This window comes from Hyla sarda, chromosome 5 (assembly GCF_029499605.1).
Source record: "Hyla sarda isolate aHylSar1 chromosome 5, aHylSar1.hap1, whole genome shotgun sequence".
NCBI lineage: Eukaryota > Metazoa > Chordata > Amphibia > Anura > Hylidae > Hyla > Hyla sarda.
Window position 1 is genome coordinate 186,021,132 of NC_079193.1, and position 15,851 is coordinate 186,036,982.

Consider the following 15,851-nt stretch of genomic DNA (forward strand, 5'->3'; position numbering starts at 1 on the left):
ATATAGAAATCATCCCCAGCCCCTGCAGTGTAATATGTCTCCTCACATATAGAAATCATCCCCAGCCCGTGCAGTGCAGTATGTCTCCTCACATATAGAAATCATCCCCAGCCCGTGCAGTGCAGTATGTCTCCTCACATATAGAAATCATCCCCAGCCCCTGCAGTGTAATATGTCTCCTCACATATAGAAATCATCCCCAGCCCCTACAGTGTAATATGTCTCCTCACATATAGAAATCATCCCCAGCCCCTGCAGTGTAATATGTCTCCTCACATATAGAAATCATCCCCAGCCCCTGCAGTGTAATATGTCTCCTCACATATAGAAATAATCCCCAGCCCGTGCAGTGCAGTATGTCTCCTCACATATAGAAATCATCCCAAGCTCCTGCAGTGCAGTGTAATATGTCTCCTCACATATAGAAATCATCCCCAGCCCGTGCAGTGCAGTATGCCTCCTCACATATAGAAATCATCCCCAGCCCCTGCAGTGTAATATGTCTCCTCACATATAGAAATCATCCCCAGCCCCTACAGTGTAATATGTCTCCTCACATATAGAAATCATCCCCAGCCCGTACAGTATGTCTCCTCACATATAGAAATCATCCCCAGCCCGTGCAGTGTAATAGGTCTCCTCACATATAGAAATCATCCCCAGCCCCTGCAGTGTAATATGTCTCCTCACATATAGAAATCATCCCCAGCCCCTCCAGTGTAATATGTCTCCTCACATATAGAAATCATCCCCAGCCCCTGCAGTGCAGTATATCTCCTCACATATAGAAATCATCCCCAGCCCGTGCAGTGTAATATATCTCCTCACATATAGAAATCATCCCCAGCCCCTGCAGTGCAGTATATCTCCTCACATATAGAAATCATCCCCAGCCCCTGCAGTGTAATATGTCTCCTCACATATAGAAATCATCCCCAGCCCGTGCAGTGCAGTATGTCTCCTCACATATAGAAATCCTCCCCAGCCCCTGCAGTGTAATGTCTCCTCACATATAGAAATCATCCCCAGCCCCTGCAGTGTTATATGTCTCCTCACATATAGAAATCATCCCCAGCCCGTGCAGTGCAGTATGTCTCCTCACATATAGAAATCATCCCCAGCCCGTGCAGTGCAGTATGTCTCCTCACATATAGAAATCATCCCCAGCCCCTGCAGTGTAATATGTCTCCTCACATATAGAAATCATCCCCAGCCCCTACAGTGTAATATGTCTCCTCACATATAGAAATCATCCCCAGCCCCTGCAGTGTAATATGTCTCCTCACATATAGAAATCATCCCCAGCCCCTGCAGTGTAATATGTCTCCTCACATATAGAAATAATCCCCAGCCCGTGCAGTGCAGTATGTCTCCTCACATATAGAAATCATCCCAAGCCCCTGCAGTGCAGTGTAATATGTCTCCTCACATATAGAAATCATCCCCAGCCCGTGCAGTGCAGTATGCCTCCTCACATATAGAAATCATCCCCAGCCCCTGCAGTGTAATATGTCTCCTCACATATAGAAATCATCCCCAGCCCCTACAGTGTAATATGTCTCCTCACATATAGAAATCACCCCCAGCCCGTGCAGTATGTCTCCTCACATATAGAAATCATCCCCAGCCCGTGCAGTGTAATAGGTCTCCTCACATATAGAAATCATCCCCAGCCCCTGCAGTGTAATATGTCTCCTCACATATAGAAATCATCCCCAGCCCTTGCAGTGTAATATGTCTCCTCACATATAGAAATCATCCCCAGCCCCTGCAGTGCAGTATGTCTACTCACATATAGAAATCATCCCAAGCCCGTGCAGTGCAGTATGTCTCCTCACATATAAAAATCATCCCCAGCCCGTGCAGTGCAGTATGTCTCCTCACATATAGAAATCATCCCCAGCCCCTGCAGTGTAATATGTCTCCTCAAATATAGAAATCATCCCCAGCCCTTGCAGTGTAATATGTCTCCTCACATATAGAAATCATCCCCAGCCCCTGCAGTGTAATATGTCTCCTCACATATAGAAATCATCCCCAGCCCCTGCAGTGTAATATGTCTCCTCACATATAGAAATCATCCCCAGCCCCTGCAGTGCAGTATATCTCCTCACATATAGAAATCATCCCCAGCCCGTGCAGTGTAATATATCTCCTCACATATAGAAATCATCCCCAGCCCCTGCAGTGCAGTATATCTCCTCACATATAGAAATCATCCCCAGCCCCTGCAGTGTAATATGTCTCCTCACATATAGAAATCATCCCCAGCCCCTGCAGTGTAATATGTCTCCTCACATATAGAAATCATCCCCAGCCCCTGCAGTGTAATATGTCTCCTCAAATATAGAAATCATCCCCAGCCCTTGCAGTGTAATATGTCTCCTCACATATAGAAATCATCCCCAGCCCCTGCAGTGCAGTATATCTCCTCACATATAGAAATCATCCCCAGCCCCTGCAGTGTAATATGTCTCCTCACATATAGAAATCATCCCCAGCCCCTGCAGTGTAATATGTCTCCTCACATATAGAAATCATCCCCAGCCCCTGCAGTGTAATATGTCTCCTCAAATATAGAAATCATCCCCAGCCCTTGCAGTGTAATATGTCTCCTCACATATAGAAATCATCCCCAGCCCCTGCAGTGCAGTATGTCTCCTCACATATAGAAATCATCCCCAGCCCCTGCAGTGTAATATGTCTCCACACATATAGAAATCATCCCCAGCCCCTGCAGTGTAATATGTCTCCTCACATATAGAAATCATCCCCAGCCCGTGCAGTGCAGTATGCCTCCTCACATATAGAAATCATCCCCAGCCCCTGCAGTGTAATATGTCTCCTCACATATAGAAATCATCCCCAGCCCGTGCAGTGCAGTATGTCTCCTCACATATAGAAATCATCCCCAGCCCATGCAGTGTAATATGTCTCCTCACATATAGAAATCATCCCCAACCCCTGCAGTGTAATATGTCTCCTCACATATAGAAATCATCCCCAGCCTGTGCAGTGTAATATGTCTCCTCACATATAGAAATCATCCCCAGCCCCTGCAGTGTAATATGTCTCCTCACATATAGAAATCATCCCCAGCCCCTGCAGTGTAATATGTCTCCTCAAATATAGAAATCATCCCCAGCCCTTGCAGTGTAATATGTCTCCTCACATATAGAAATCATCCCCAGCCCCTGCAGTGCAGTATGTCTCCTCACATATAGAAATCATCCCCAGCCCCTACAGTGTAATATGTCTCCTTCACATATAGAAATCATCCCCAGCCCCTGTAGTGTAATATGTCTCCTCACATATAGAAATCATCCCCAGCCCCTGCAGTGTAATATGTCTCCTCACATATAGAAATCATCCCCAGCCCACGCAGTGTAATATGTCTCCTCACATATAGAAATCATCCCCAGCCCCTGCAGTGTAATATGTCTCCTCACATATAGAAATCATCCCCAGCCCCTGCAGTGTAATATGTCTCCTCAAATATAGAAATCATCCCCAGCCCTTGCAGTGTAATATGTCTCCTCACATATAGAAATCATCCCCAGCCCCTGCAGTGTAATATGTCTCCTCACATATAGAAATCATCCCCAGCCCGTGCAGTGCAGTATGTCTCCTCACATATAGAAATCATCCCCAGCCCATGCAGTGTAATATGTCTCCTCACATATAGAAATCATCCCCAGCCCGTGCAGTGCAGTATGTCTCCTCACATATAGAAATCATCCCCAGCCCCTGCAGTGTAATATGTCTCCTCACATATAGAAATCATCCCCAGCCCCTATAGTGTAATATGTCTCCTCACATATAGAAATCATCCCCAGCCCGTGCAGTGCAGTGTAATATGTCTCCTCACATATAGAAATCATCCCCAGCTCCTGCAGTGTAATATGTCTCCTCACATATAGAAATCATCCCCAGCCCCTGCAGTGTAATATGTCTCCTCACATATAGAAATCATCCCCAGCCCGTGCAGTGCAGTATGTCTCCTCACATACAGAAATCATCCCCAGCCCGTGCAGTGCAGTATGTCTCCTCACATATAGAAATCATCCCCAGCCCGTGCAGTGTAATATGTCTCCTCACATATAGAAATCATCCCCAGCCCCTGCAGTGTAATATGTCTCCTCAAATATAGAAATCATCCCCAGCCCTTGCAGTGTAATATGTCTCCTCACATATAGAAATCATCCCCAGCCCCTGCAGTGTAATATGTCTCCTCACATATAGAAATCATCCCCAGCCCGTGCAGTGCAGTATGTCTCCTCACATATAGAAATCATCTCCAGCCCCTGCAGTGTAATATGTCTCCTCACATATAGAAATCATCCCCAGCCCGTGCAGTGCAGTATGTCTCCTCACACATCTCCTGCTCAGTGCTTTCCCTGTGCAAACTTGAAACCTCCCCATGATAAGTTAGGTCCTGTGTAAACAGAGCAGGGGGGGAGGGGGGAGCTGTAAGCAATAAGAAGGGCAGAGATTTAGCACAGTAGGGCGTGATATGGGCAGGCTTTGGGGGTGTACATTATGTTACAGACTTGAGAGGAAGTAATTTTTTTCAGAGTGAAGAGGATGATGGGAGCTCAGGCTCCATAACCAGGAAGTGCTGATATTTTCCCAGTGGCATAGCATACAAACGGGATGGGGCAGACATATAATGAAAAGTACGGTGGCACCATGGAGTCAAGGTCTAACCTTTGGCAGGTACTTATTTTCAGATTTTTCACTATTGGATATCTCCTTTAGGCTAGGTTTCCACTTTGGTTTTTTTCTGGCAGTTTTTGGAAAACTGCCACTGCAGTTTTTGAGCCAAAGCCAGAGGTGTATTCAAAAGGAATGGGAAATATAAAGGAAGGACTTACACTTCTCCTCCCTTATGGATCCACTTCTGACTTTGGCTCACAAACTGCAGTGGCAGTTTTCCAAAAACTGCCAGAAAAAAAACAAGTGGAAACCTAACCTAAAGCCTCTTGGGCATGGAGTTCACCAGAGCTTAACATGTTGCCACTGGAATCCTCTTCCACTACTCCAGGATGACATCACAGAGCTCATGGATGTTAGAGACCTTGCGCTTCCCCACCTTCTATTTGAGGATGCCCCACAGATGCTCAATAGGGTTTAGGTCTGGTCTGGAGACATGCTTGGCCAGTCCATTACTTTTACTTTCAGCTTCTTTAGCAAGGCATTGGTCTTCTTGGAGGTATGTTTGGGGTCTTTATCATGTTGGAATACTGTCCTGCGGCTTAGTCTCTGACATAAGGGGAGCGTGCTCTGCTTCGGTACACCACAGTACATGTTGGCATTAATGGTTCCCTCAATGAACTGTAGCTGCCCAGTGCCGGCAGCACTAATGAAGGCCCATACCATGACACTCCCACCACTATGCATGACTGTAGGAAAGACACACTTGTCTTTGTACACCTGGTTGCCACCGCACACGCTTGACACCAGTACATTGTTCCAGTAATCTATATCTTTAGTCTGCTTGTTTTCAGCAAACTGTTTGCTGGCTTTGTTGTGCTTCATCGTTAGAAGAGGCTTCAATCTGGTACGACAGCCATGCAGACCAATTTGATGCAGTGTATGGTTTGAGCACTGACAGGCTGACACCCCCCTTCAACCTCTGCACCAATGCTAGCTGCTTCTATTTTCTAAAGACAACCTAGTGATATGACGTAAAGCACGTGAACTCAACTTCTCGACCATGACGAAGCCTTTCTAAATGGAACCTGTCATGTAAAACCACTGTATGGTCTTGCTCAGCATGCTGTAGCTCAGTTTTTAGTAGCTTTTTTTCAGATCCACAGAGAGTACTTTCCAATGAAGTGCCATGTTGAACTTCCAGTGACCAATATTAGTGAAAGAGCGATAACACCAACTTTAAGAAACCTGCAACCCATTTACACCTGTGACCTTGTAACAATTATGAGTCACATGACACAGTGGAGGGAAAATGACTACTTGGGACCAATTTGAGAATTTCCATTTAGGGGTGTATTCATTTTTTTCAACGTTTAGACATTAATGGAGTATGTTGAATTATTGTGAGGGGACATAACAGTAAACACTGTAAGGCTGGGTTCACACCACATTTTGTCCATACGGGGACCGGATCTGGCTGGGGGATGGGAAAACCGGGCGCTCCCGTACTCCAGCCAGACCCGGCCCGCATATCATTAATTTGAATGAGCCAACCGGAGTCATATAGTCACTCCGGTTGGCTCATTTTTGCCCCATATCCGGTTTTGTGACAGACCTAAAACCGTAGTATATCACGGTTTTAGGTCTGGACACAAAACCGGATACGAGGCAAAAATGAGCCGACCGGAGTCACTATCTGACTCCCGTTGGCTCATTAAAATGAATTAAATGTGGTCCGGGTCCGGCTAGGGTATGGGAGCGCCCGGTTTTCCCAACCCCCAGCAGGATCTGGTGACCTTATGGACAAAACGTGGTGTGAATTCACCCTTATACAGGCTTTGAACTCACTAGTTTACATTGTAGCAGAGAGTCATTTATTCATTGTTGTCACATGAAAAGATATAATAAAATATTTACAAAAATGTGAAGGGTGTACTTACTGTGTGAGAATACTATATGTGCTATTTGTGTATTACTTAGGGATGCAATACCATGTTTAAACAAAAGATGGCAGTGCACTTGATTAGGCTTAGTATATAAGCTTATTTCACTAGCAATCTGTTAGTACATGGCTAATGTAAAAATGTCATGCCATTAATGGTTTCTCATGGGAGTTTATTAATATCACGCAGTTAGGTAAAGGAAAAATAAAGTAATCCCTATTGATCATATGATTATTTTGGTAAAGTTTAGACCCCTTACATACATTTGCAGTAGAAAATGAGGTGACCAATACCTCATTATAGAGATAAAAGAAAATACATTTTGCCCAGCTAACTTAAGTTTACCTATTTACCTATATATTATCAGGAATTATTAGTTAGTGATGTATGGCATACATTTTGTATATTTGCAGCCTTCTGCTTTTATTCAGAAATATTTATTTGTTTCACCAATGAAAGAGATACCAAGTTCATCATCATGCCCACAAACCTTATGTGACTTAGGCCTCGTTCACATTGTCATCTGACTCCGCTATTCAGAGTTCCGTCAGTAGTCCGGCCAGAGGGACAGGAGTTTAGCGGAGAAAAAAAATAGCGGAGGAAAAAAAATGAGGCGATCGGACCCTGAACAGGTTGGATGCAAAGGGCTGTGTGAACCTAGTCTTAGTGTCTCTAATACAAACTAGAAAAAGGTAAAATGATCTCTGAGAAGATAGGAACAGTTGCACTTTTCTACATCACTGTGAGTAGACAATTTCAGCAGGTATGGACACTATGATGTAACGCTGGTGTATGCGCTATGGGTCAGTGCTACAACGTGCAACAGTCACTTCTATAACTTCATCATGAAAGAAAAGAACGGAGCACTGACCAGTCTGTAGCTGCAGAATTCTTTATTCACTTCATACGGCAATCCATATGGAAGGGGAGAGCGGGCGGCAGGTGAGACCTACGGCAACGGACCGTGTCATGCGTTAGCAATTCTTCAGGCCCTTTGTCCATACAGGGACCAGATCTGGCTGGGGGATTGGAAAACCAGGCGCTCCCGTACTCCGGCCGGACCCGGCCCGCATCTCATTCATTTGAATGAGCCGACCGGAGTCATATAGTGACTCTGGTTGGCTAATTTTTGCCCCATATCGGGTTTTGTGACAGACCTAAAACCGTAGTATAGCACGGTTTTCAAACTAGAATATGGTCAACATCCTATACACAGGTACGAACATTAGTATGAACTTTTATCAACTTCTTTAACAGAAATAAACTTCTTTGTTCATTGTTGCAATCATGCAAATAAGTCTTTCACCAGATTAGCTTTGCATAGAGCACAATATACACTGCTCAAAAAAATAAAGGGAACACTTAAAGGGTACCTCTCATCAAATAAACTTTTGACATATTTTAGATTAATGAATGTTGAATAACTTTCCAATAGCATGTTAATGAAAAATATGCTTCTTTCCATTGTATTTTTCCCGATCAATCCTCTCAGCAAGCATTTCTGACTCGTGCTGGAGTCCTAAACACTCAGAGCTGCCAGCCTGCTTTGTTCACAGCCAAACAGGCTGTGAACAAAGCAGGCTGGCAGCTCTGAGTGTTCTCCTTTGTGAACAAAGCATACTGGCAGCTCGTAGTGTTTAGGACTCCAGCATGAGTCTGAAATGCTTGCTGCCAGGACTGGTAGGGAGACCCCTAGTGGTCATTTCTTCAAAGTGGAAAATTAAATAGAAAGAAGCATATTTTTTAATAACATGCAATTGTAAAGTTATTCTGCATACATTTATCTATAATATATCAAAAGTTTTTTTGATGAGAGGTACCCTTTAAACAAAACAATGTAACTCCAAGTCAATCACACTTCTGTGAAATCACAGTGTCTGCTCAGGAAGCAACACGGATTGACAATCAATTTCACATGCTGTTGTGCAAATGGAACAGACAACAGGTGGAAATTATAGGCAATTAGCAAGACACCCCCAATAAAGGAGTGGTTCTGCAGGTGGTCACCACAGACCACTTCTCAGTTCCTATGCTTCCTGGCTGATGTTTTGGTCACTTTTGAATGCGGACGGTGCTTTCACTCTAGTGGTAGCATGAGACGGAGTCTACAACCCACACAAGTGGCTCAGGTAGTGCAGCTCATCCAGGATGGCACATCAATGCAAGCTGTGGCAAGAAGGTTTGCTGTGTCTGTCAGCGTAGTGTCCAGAGCATGGAAGCGCTACCAGGAGACAGGCCAGTACATCTGGAACATGCATGATGAAGCTGGTTATATTAGCATGCCGGGTAAAATAAATCTGTTTTTACCTTGAAGTCTTGTGCGCCAGCTCTATCCTGTGCTGTCCTGGAGGGATCTGTCTTTGCTTCACTTCGTGTTGCCAGGAGCGGCTGCCGAGTCTCGCCCGCATAGGGTTTATGCCTACACCATTGTTGTACTTGGTCACAGTACAACCTACATCGGTGAGCAATATTGCTTAAATTGTACCTTATTTATTTACGGTATCACACTAGGAGCGCCGTCTCCCTTTGTCTATAGTATATCAGGAGACGTGGAGGAAACAACCCAGCAGGAGCAGGAGAAGCACTGCCAGAGCCTTGCAAAATTACCTCCAGCAGGCCACAAATGTGCATGTGTCCACTCAAATGGTCAGAAAGACTCCATGAGGGTGGTATGAGGGCCCGACATCCACAGGTGGGGATTGTGCTTATAGCCCAACACCGTGCAGGACGTTTGGCATTTGCAAGAGAACACCAAGATTGGCAAATTCACCACTGGCACCCTGTGCTCTTCACAGATGAAAGCAGGTTCACACTGAGCTCATGTGACAGACGAGACAGAGTCTGGAGACACAGTGGAGAACGTTCTGCTGCATGCAACATCCTTCAGCATGACTGGTTTGGCGGTGGGTCAGTAATGGTGTGGGGTGGCATTTCATTGGGGGGGCCACACAGCCCTCCATGTGCTTGCCAGAGGTAGCCTGACTGCCATAAGGTACCGAGATGAGAGACTCAGACCCCCTTGGGAGACCTTATGCTGGTGCGGTTGGCCCTGGGTTCCTCCTAATGCAAGACAATGCTAGACCTCATGCGGCTGGAATGTGTCAGCAGTTCCTGCAAGAGGAAGGCATTGATGCTATGGACTGGCCTGCTTGTTTCCCAGACCTGAATCCTATTGAGCACATCTGGGACATCATGTCTCGCTCCATCCACCAATGCCACGTTGCACCACCGACTGTCCAGGAGTTGGCGGATGCTTAAGTCCAGGTCTGGGAGGACATCCCTCAGGGAGACCATCCGACACCTCATCAGGAGCATGCCCAGGCATTGTAGGGAGGTCATACGGGCACGTGGAGGCCACACACACTACTGAGCCTCATTTTGACTTGTTTTAAGGACATTACATCAAAGTTGGATCAGTCTTTAGTGTGCTTTTCCACTTTGAGTGTGACTCCATATCCAGACCTCCATGGGTTGATAAATTTGATTTCCATTGATAATTTTTGTGTGATTTTGTTGTCAGCACATTCAACTATGTAATCATATTTCATATGATTAGTTCATTCAGATCAAGGATGCGTTATATTAGTGTTCCCTTTAATTTTTGAGCAGTGTATACAGTCATGGCCGTAAATGTTGGCAACCCTGAAATTTTTCTAGAAAATGAAGTATTTCTCAGAGAAAAGGATTTCAGTAACACATGTTTTTCTATACACATATTTATTCCCTTTGTGTGTATTGGAACTAAACCAAAAAAGGGAGGAAAAAAAACAAATTGGACATAATGTCGCACCAAACTCCAAAACTAGGCTGTACAAAATTATTGGCACCCTTTCAAAATTGTGGAAAAATAAGATTGTTTCAAGCATGTGATGCTCCTTTAAACTCACCTGGGGCAAGTAACAGGTGTGGGCAATATAAAAATCATACCTGAAAGCAGATAAAAAGGAGAGAAGTTCCCTTAGTCTTTGCATTGTGTGTCTGTGTGTGCCACACTAAGCATGGACAACAGAAAGAGAACTGTCTGAGGACTTGAGAATCAAAATTGTAGAAAAATATCAACAATCTCAAGGTTACAAGTCCATCTCCAGAGATCTAGATTTGCCTTTGTCCACAGTGCGCAACATTATCATGAAGTTTGCAACCCATGGCACTGTAGCTAAATGAAAGGTGTAAACGCAGGATATTCCAGATGGTGGATAAGCAGCCCCAAACAAGTTCTGAAGATATTCAAGCTGTCCTTCAGGCTCGGGGAGCATCAGTGTCAGCACAAACTATCCGTCAACATTTAAATGAAATGAAACGCTATGTAGGAGACCCAGGAGGACCCCACTGCTGACACAGAGACATAGAAAAGCAAGACTACATTTTACCAAAATGAACTTGAGTAAGTCAAAATCCTTCTGGGAAAAAATCTTGTGGACAGATGAGACCAAGATTGAGCTTTTTGGTAAAGCACATCATTCTACTATTTACCGAAAACGGAATGAGGCCTATAAATAAAAGAACACAGTACCTACAGTGAAATATGGCAGAGGTTCAATAATGTTTTGGGGTTGTTTTGCTGCCTCTGGCACTGGGTGCCTTGAATCTGTGCCAGGCATCATGAAATCGGAGGATTATCAGCGGGTTTTGGGTCGCACTGTTCAGCCCAGTGTGAGAAAGCTGGGTTTGCATCCGAGATCTTGGGTCTTCCAGCAGGAAAATGACCACCAAGATACATCAAAAAGATCCCAGAAATGGATGGCAACAAAGTGCTGGAGAGTTCTGAAGTGGCTAGCAATGAGTCCAATCTAAATCCCATTGAACACCTATGGAGAGATCTTAAAATTGCTGTTGGGAAAAGGTGCCCTTCCAATAAGAGAGACCTGGAGCAGTTTGCAAAGGAAGAGTGGTCCAACATTCCGGCTGAGACGTGTAAGTAGCTTATTGATGGTTATAGGAAGCGACTGATTTCAGTTATATTTTCCAAAGGGTGTGCAACCAAATATTAAGTTAAGGGTTGCAATAATTTTGTCCAGTCCATTTTTGGAGTTTGGCGTGACATTATGTCCAATTTGCTTTTTTTGGTTTAGTTCCAATACACACAAAGGGAATAAACATGTGTATAGCAGAACATGTGTTACTGCAATCCTTTTCTGAGAGAAATACTTAAGTTTCCTGAAACATTTCAGGGGTGCCAACATTTACGGCCATGACACTGTGTGTGTGTGTGTGTGTGTGTGTGTGTGTGTGTATATTTTAGATTATATAATAGATGCAAATGATGCTTCATATTATGCAACAACAAGCCTGTTCATCAATGTAAAATTAATATTTGGAGTTTTTATTCCCTTTAAGACTGACACATTACATAAATATGGTAAAATGCTGCCACTGTGTGGTTTATTATGATAGTACACAATGTCCTGATAGAGTCCTAGTTTTATAAAGTATGGCTATTGTGAAATCCTCTGTTCCACCTAGTTTACAGAACCATATAGAATACTTCTGTATCCATCTGCATCCTGTTGCTGACTAGTATACGTGTCTGTAAGAGAATGATGTAAGAGAACAATGTTTATTCTATGGCCAAAAGTATGCTAAACCCCAACCATCACCCCAAAATGAGTTTGTTGGACATCCCATTTTCAAAATGGAATATGGTGTTCTATCCAAAGAGGTGCAAAGGCTTAGCTTTCACACTAGGGGACACTGTTTCTAAAACATTACAGGTAATTCAAATGAAAGATATATATATAAAAACTGCATAGATAAGGGTGCATTCACACCACATGGCACTGATATGTCTACAACCTGTCAAAATAGGAGGCCAACATATATGGGCACAGTCATAGGCCCTTAAAGACTTTAATGGCCTGAATGTAGTCAGCTAATGACTATGTTTGGGTAATTTCTAGAACATATACTTGTTTGAGCCTGAATATGTATGGTATATGTTCAGAAAATGATCCAAGCTATAGCAGTAGCTGACAGGATTTCAGCAATTAAAGTCTATGGGGCCCAACAGGATGTCGACATATATGTGCAATGAAAGGCACACTCATGGCGTGAACTGGGCCCAAGATTGGAGCTTGCACCACTGCTGGGTAAGTGTCAGGATTCGGCATGCTGGAGGGGGATCCTCTGTGTCAGAGAGGGATTGGCGTGGACCGTGCCGGCGGACCGCTTCTAAGTTGCTACTGGTATTCACCAGAGCCCGCCGCAAAGCGGGATGGTCTTGCAGCGGCGGTAGCAACCAGGTCGTATCCACCGGCAACGGCTCAACCTCTCTGACTGCTGAGATAGGCGTGGTACAAGGGATTAGGCAAGAGCAAGGTCGGACGTAGCAGAAGGTCAGGGCAGGCAGCAAGGATCGTAGTCAGGGGCAACGGCAAGAAGTCTGGAACACTGGCTTGGGATACACAAGGAACACTTTCTCAAGGCACAATGGCAACAAGATCCTGCAAGGAAGTGAAGGGGAAGTGAGGTTAAATAGACAGGGAGCAGGTGGAAGCTAATCAGACTGATTGAGCCAGGCACCAATCATTGGTGCACTGGCCCTTTAAATCTCAGAGAGCCGGCGTGCGCGCCCTAGGGAGCGGGGCCGCGCGCGCGCCGGGACAGCACAGACGGGGAACGAGTCTGGTAAGGGGGCCGGGATGCGAATCGCGAGCGGGCGCGTCCCGCATCGCGGATCACATCACGGCTAGGGGCATTATCGCAGCGCTCCTGGTCAGCGGGTCTGACCGGGGCGCTGCGAACAGGAGAACGCTGCGAGCGCTCCGGGGAGGAGCGGGAACCCGGAGCGCTCGGCGTAACAGTAAGGATTAGTAAAGGTAATCTACTGCCACTGTTGGTTACATAAAACTACTGGCACTGCTAATTGGAGCTTGTAGTGCAGTTTTAAACGGTACCTTTGTTATGCCGATGCACTGAGATGTTGTGAAGAAAAAGATCTTTTACTTATTATGCCACTTAGGTCTTTGAGGCACTGGAGGCATTACTTTTGTGACTTGAGCACCGCTGTGTTCCCCCGGACCCCTCCTAACCAACAAGATCGAGCAGTCCCTCAGCAGTGATGTGAAGCCAGGCTAATGCAGATAACACTATTACCGTTCATACAGTAGCTGTCCACAAGGACTAGGGATATCCTTTCAGCTCCCAAAATGGATTAAACTCCAGCCTTCCCTGGATTTCTCCACACACTTCTCACAGGTTGGCCAAACTGAGCTTAGTCCCTCACACTAGTTTTGTCAATGCACTCAGCCTACATCACTTCAGCAGGAGTTCACACAGCAAGTCATCGACTTCTATGGCCTGTCCCTATTTATCTGCAGCAGTCCATGACGTACAGGCTGTTTCTCTCAAAGCAGCACCTCTGCTTCTGCCTTAAAGGGGTATTCAAAGTTCGTATTACTTTTAATTTATGTATTTATGTGCCCTGGGGGATAGGCTGCTATTCCTCTTGCCTGACAAGCCAGCACCCTGATGATGTGTGTAGTGCATCTGTATGTGCTGCCTTGCCCGTGTTTAATGTGTCACCCCGCTGTCACGTGATTTCAGCACAGTCTGCAGGCAGGCTGGACACATTCAACCCTGGTATGGCAGGACATATAGATGTGTGTCATCACACACGTCATTAAACTGTTCTAGTAAAGCTTTACTCTAGAGCAGTGGCCCCCAAACCAGTTCTCCAGGCCCAACAGCATTCTGGGGACCTCTGTTCTAGAGAAGACATTTGTACTACTAATAAGTCTAAGGGCTCATGCTGAATTCCCTCCCATAGGCTTGCATTGAGGGGGCGAAGCGTGATGTCACACCCGGGGAGGGAGCAGTGACATCACAATACTCCGGCCCGTGATCGGCAGTAATCAGACCCGGAGCGAACATGTTCCAGGGGCTGATGGTAACGGGGTGTTGCGTATAAGATCACGGGGGTCCCCAGCGGCGGGACCCCTGCGATTAGGCATCTTATCCCCTATCCTTTGGATAGGTAATAAGATGTCTTAGCGTTAGAGTACCCCTTTAAGTTTCTTATACTTATGGATTTTCTTCAGTGGATTTGAGTGCAGAAAATATGCAGGATATTACAAAGGCAATGTGGGTAAAAGTTTAACAAATATATTAAACTTATAGAAGTATAGAATATATAGAAGTATACACATTGCAGGCTCACTGTAAATTCTTGCTGGGCAGTAGATATAGGACATATCTACTGCTCAGCATCAGCTGTTCTCCCGGGACTGTAGCTGCTGAAGTCCCTATATCTGCAGGGACAGCTCCTAGGGCAGCACTGGAAGCTGTCTGGCTGTGGAGGGAGGTAGGGATGCTATGCATCACTACTTCCCTCCAGGGATGCTGAAACTTTGGAGTTCATGCTTAACCTGTTCAGGACGCAGGGCGTATGCATACGCCCTGCATCCCAAGTCCTTAACCCCTTAAGGACGCAGGACGTAAATGTACGTCCTGGTGAGGTGGTACTTAACGCACAAGGACATACATTTACGTCCTAAGCATAACCGCGGGCATCGGAGCGATGCCCGTGTCATGCGCGGCTGATCCCGGCTGCTGATCGCAGCCAGGGACCCGCCGGCAATGGCCGACGCCCGCGATCTCGCGGGCGTCCGCCATTAACCCCTCAGGTGCCGGGATCAATACAGATCCCGGCATCTGCGGGAGTTCGCGATTTAAATGAACGATCGGATCGCCCGCAGCGCTGCTGGGGGGATCCGATCATTCATAACGCCGCACGGAGGTCCCCTCACCTTCCTCCGTGCGGCTCCCGGCGTCTCCTGCTCTGGTCTGAGATCGAGCAGACCAGAGCAGAAGATGACCGATAATACTGATCTGTTCTATGTCCTATACATAGAACAGATCAGTATTAGCAATCATGGTATTGCTATGAATAGTCCCCTATGGGGACTATTCAAGTGTAAAAAAAATGTCAAAAAATGTAAAAGTAAAAGTAAAAAAATAGTGAAAAATCCCCTCCCCCAATAAAAAAGTAAAACGTCCGTTTTTTCCTATTTTACCCCAAAAAGCGTAAAAAACTTTTTTAATAGACATATTTGGTATCGCCGCGTGCGTAAATGTCCGAACTATAAAAATAAAATGTTAATGATCCCGTACGGTGAACGGCGTGAACGAAAAAAAATAAAAAAAAGTCCAAAATTCCTACTTTTTTAATACATTTTATTAAAAAAAAAATTATAAAAAGTGTATCAAAAGTTTTTTATATGCAAATGTGGTATCAAAAAAAAAGTACAGATCATGGAG